Genomic DNA, 5239 nt, shown 5'->3' with positions numbered 1-5239 from the left:
TTGAAACACATAATTTATTGTAAAGTGTATATGCTGGCACTAATGGAGGGTACCTGAACACAGTACTGTTTGTTTTCCAATGTGCCCAACTAAAACAACTGTGCTGGGGTGCACCAAGTGCTTGTACTCATTTCCAATATGCTGCATCTGTTTTCTCTCTGAGTCCTGCCACCTCTCGCCTTACAGCCTGCAAGCCATCAATGACAGAGCTTCAGTCTGTACTGCTGTGCGGCACCAGCACTGTGGCATCAATCAGTATTACAGGACAGTGGGGACTGGGAACCAGGGCCAGATAAACCACAGGACAACCAGGGCGGTCGCCCCAGGGCCCCCACACATCAGGTGCCACCACAGCAGCGGTGGCAGGTGGGTGGTAGGCAGCGGGTTCGGGCGTGGCAGGCAGGGGGGTCTCTGCGATGGCTGGGCAGTCAGCAGCGGGGTCCCTGAGGTATATGGGAAGTCAGCGTCAGGGTCCCTGTGGAGGAAGGGAACTAGTAGTGGTATTGGTGGCGCAGGAAGTGGCTGCTGAATGTAAAAGACTGGATGCCCATATTTTGGCTGAGAGAATTCCGCTGTCCTGAATCCGCTCATTGTATGAAAACATAGGTAATTCCATGCACAAATAAGAGCACTAACACTGGTACATTACTGGATGTGCTGCTGTGCAGTCTCTTCCCCCCCACCTGACAGCTAAAACAGCTATTTAGAGTCCCTGCAGCTCAGCCTCACTGCAGGACATGCGCACACAACACATGGTCCAAGTCATAGGCCAGCCACTGACACCACGTACTATCTGTCAGAAGAGCCCTGGTGCTCTGTGCAGCTGCAGCAGGATGAGTGCACATAGTTAAAAATTTACTTTGCCCCTCCACTTTCCTGCAGCCCCGTATGCACTCAGGGCCTTATTCTGGTTCACTCTTTCGGATGTGCGTTCGTTCGGATAGGATCCATATGGTGAGCGAAGACACACCTACAAGGCCACTGCATCCATTCGGACGGACTACCACATAAGAGGGAGTGGCATGGTTTTGCATCAACACCACCATGTGCGGACGGAACTCACCAAGTTTGCACGGTCTTTCCGCGTCCAAGCGGACTGACAGCCGACCGAATGCCCTCTGTTGGAGATTTTGTAAGCACAGCACAAATCCACACTGAACTCATGCTTCAAACCCATAAAACAATGAAACAATTAGGCAACCTCTATGGTCTCTATTACTTTCAATTGAACCAATTAAATGCTTTTACACCCAAATTGCACTTTGCATTAACCCTTACAACATTACAATGTATTCCTTAAAATGGAGCAGTTTCAAAACTATACCTGCGTTTGTGTCCCCCACTATCCACGCCACCCCGAAGCGCGGCGAGCGCAGCGTGCCCCGCGAGGCGCGGCGGAATGCATTCTCTGACTTTTTCATTACCCCACTATCCACGTCGGCGTGGAATTGAATTTATATAGTGTGGCGAGCGCAGCAAACCACCGAGCCCGAAGCGTGGCGAGCGCAGCAAAGCCCCGCGAGGGGATGCATATTACTTTACATGTATTCCACATCCGCTCGCCACGCTTTGGGTTTGGTGGCTCACTGCGCTCGCCACACTATGTAAAGTCAACTCCACGCGGACGTGGATAGTGGGGTAATGAAAAAATCAGAGGACGTGTTCTGCCACCACACTTTGGGTTGGCGTGGATAGTAGGGGGGTGCGTTAAACCTATTTTTTGGGACATACAATCATATGATTGTATACCTAATGTCATGCCATCAAACACCCTATAAAAAAACATGAGATATCGCATGCGATTGCATGCAATTTTGTAGCAGATGCTATGGCCCGGGGCTGAGAGAGCAGTGAATAAATGAATTGGAAAATCTCATAGCACATTGAACATCGCATGGCCCTTAAATGGCCCATGCGATGCGATGTGATGCGATTTCACTACGCAGAATAGCCGGAATGCGGTCATTTGGTCTACTGCATTATGGCCGACAGTCATTAGGTTGACATGGGTCTAGGTCGACACGGATCTAGGTCGACATGGGAAACGGTCAACATGGTTCTAAGTTGAAAGGTCATTAGTTCAACAGATCGTTAGTTCGACAGGTCATTAGTTTGACATTATCTAGGTCGACAGTCAAAAGCTCGACATGGAGTTTTTCACTACAAACCACCAACCTCGCTATGAAATGAATCATTTTATTTACATGATAAATCTTCGCACGGACCACCTAGTTGATGTTATTCTTGATTACCATCTTTAAAATCTCACCCTAATCTTCTCTTCCATGCTGAATTTCTACTCCATCTGTGTCACCTGTCTTTCTGCCCCTCCCCTCTATCCTTGTGTTTTTCAATCTCTTACATAATCCATCTTCGTTGGCATGATATTCTGCGATTTTCTTGCACTCTGATACTTATTTCAATGCCATCTGCTGATGCAGCTATATTTATGTACCCTGCACTTGTCCTCTATTATATTTAAATGTAAGTTACTGTTTCCTGTTTTCTTTCTTAATTTCTGTGCACTGTAATTGGGCACTGCTGATCCCTTGTGGTGCTTTATAATTAAAGGATAATAATAGGAATTCTAATCTTATTATGAGATTTTTACCATAAGGAAATGTTTAAAAATACAGAAATACATGCATTTTCAGGGCTGCTGACGTGATTAACCAAACTATTGCTCACGAATAACACAAACAGAACAAGTTAAGATCTGCTACTCGATAAATCTCTTTCAAATAGCTTACACAAAAAAAAAAGTGGTTAATGCTGTACAATGACTAAGTTTTCCAAGAGTACCAATACATGAGCTGGAAATTTGTAGAGGTTGAAAAGTTTTTTAGGCCCTACATGGCAGTGCAATGATAAGTCTTACTAAACATGTGTCCATACACTGGCTTACCACAATTTGTGATATTCGCCAAAAAAAATTGATGTAATTAGTGTGCCCATGAATGTGTTAATTGAAAATGACTGCTGGTCAAAACCAATTTCATTAAATTACATATAAACTCAACGGGGGCCCCAGATAGAACCCCTATTCTTATTTTCATATCAAGTTGTTAAAGGTAGATTTATATTATATAATACCCGATATATTCCCTTCACAATACAACAGAAATTCAACAATATGTGAATTTTGTAACAGTTCATTCCATTTTAAATGTCCACTAATACAAAATATTGTGATTTGCTTTCATTCATTACCATCTCTGTCTAAGCAGCAGACAGGAAGTACAGCAATGAAAAGTAAAGGAAAGTGCTTAAAAAGTTTTTATGTGTTAACATACAGTATAAACGTATAAAACATAGTTTGTATATAAACTAGTAAGCCCACTCAAAGCAAAAGCTTCGAAAGCTAGTCTGCTACCTTCGGTGTTTGTGCATGTGTGAAAAAGAGATGTATTTTCACTCTCTGACAGCATATGGCAGTGTTTCTGAGACTCATGGACACTAGACATATATATATATATATATATATATATATATATATATATATATATATATATATATATATATATATATATATATATATATATATATATACTTTAGATGATAAAATATTAAGTCCTGCAACTCAATTCAGAAGATTATGGGACTGATGCACTAAGTTTCAAAAGTGATAAAATGGAGAGTGATAAAAAACCAGCCAATCAGCTCCTATGTCACACTTTTCAAACACAGTCTGTGACATGGCATGTAGGATCTGATTGGCTGGCTGTTTATCACTCAGCATTTTATCACTTTTGAAGCTTAGTGCATCTGGCCCTTTGTCTTTTTAAATTGATGCAACACACCGGAAAGCAGTTTTTTCAAAGATGATCTACATTGCTAAATGTCTTTTTATAGAGGATTTTCTTAGATGTACAGTGCTGTATATGTCTCATGCTTAAAACAGTAGTGGTTAGTGGCCTACAGTATGTCTTGGCTGGTGTGAAATTGTCTTTTGGAATTTTTACTTTGTATTTATTAAACTTCCACCTGGTTTGACAAGATTTGCTCTTGTGAAAATGTTGTGACTGTTTATATGTTGAATAAGGACTTTTTCTTAATCCCTTTTTGAGACAGCAAGCGATGTACAGTAATGTACACATGTATTATAAGGATTAAGATATTAAACCATTTCTAAATTAGATCCCATCCCAATATACTTTAAAAGAATACTTTCTTATTTTTTAAGTATTATTGCAAGACTTGCTGTGGTCTTTTTTTATCATGATATCAGTTGGTGCCTGTTGTTTGTAAATCCAGTCATAAGGACACAGAGACATGTGAGTTCACTGCTGTGCTGTTTTATTCCATCTAACTCCAGACACACTGTATCAGCACCACCCACTTCCCAGCATTCCCCTGATCCTAGGGACCATCACCGAAGTATCAGGCTTACACATATTAGTAAGGGAGTGTCTACAAATATTAAACATTCTAATACGCTATCATCCTCTTTTCTTTAAAGATAAGCCCTGTACGCTTCAATGCAACAATTAACAACACCATATTAAGAACATCATCTAACATGTTTCAATGAGTATCTCAGGTCTGCATATTTCCCTTTCATACACAGTCTGTGTTTCATCGACCATGTTGGACCTTTCTAGAATCGTGGTTTGTTCACCATTATCAGGATCATCATACATGTCAGATGAATGGTATTCTTCAGTCATGTTGTCTTCATTATGGTTAGGTTGAGATCTTAAATCCGGCCAATTTCTTCTTAATTCCTTTCCACGCTCTGTACGTATAATATAAGATCTTGGTGCTGCTTGTGCTTGCACAATACCTTTCTGCACTCAAATACCTTTCTCGTAATCTCTGAGACAGACTTGGCCACCCAATTATACTGTAGATCAGATAAGAGTTTTGTTCGCCTGTCATGGAACAGTTTTTGTTTTGCCTGTTGACGTTCCTTAATCAGTCTGACCAACACTGAGTTATGTGTATTAAGCAGTTCATCATGTATCGGGAGATTTGCTCTAATCCTCCTTCCCATCAGAATTTGTGCAGGAGAAAGCCCATTCTGTAAAGGTGTACTGCGGTAGATTAAAAGACTTTTGTTTAAATCTTCTTCACCTTCTTGAGTTTTTTTCACGAGACTCTTTACAGTTTTTACTGGACTTTCCACCAACCCATTTGAGCGTGGATAGTGGGGACTTGACGTAGTATGGACAAATTCCCACTCATCAGCAAATTGTCTAAATTCAGCACTGGAAATCTGAGGACCTATGTCAATGAACAC

The sequence above is a fragment of the Crinia signifera genome, chromosome 5 (assembly GCF_055691185.1).
Source record: "Crinia signifera chromosome 5, ASM5569118v1, whole genome shotgun sequence".
NCBI classification, from domain to species: Eukaryota; Metazoa; Chordata; class Amphibia; order Anura; family Myobatrachidae; genus Crinia; species Crinia signifera.
The sequence above is the reverse complement of the archived record's forward strand: the minus strand, read 5'-3'. Positions refer to the sequence as shown.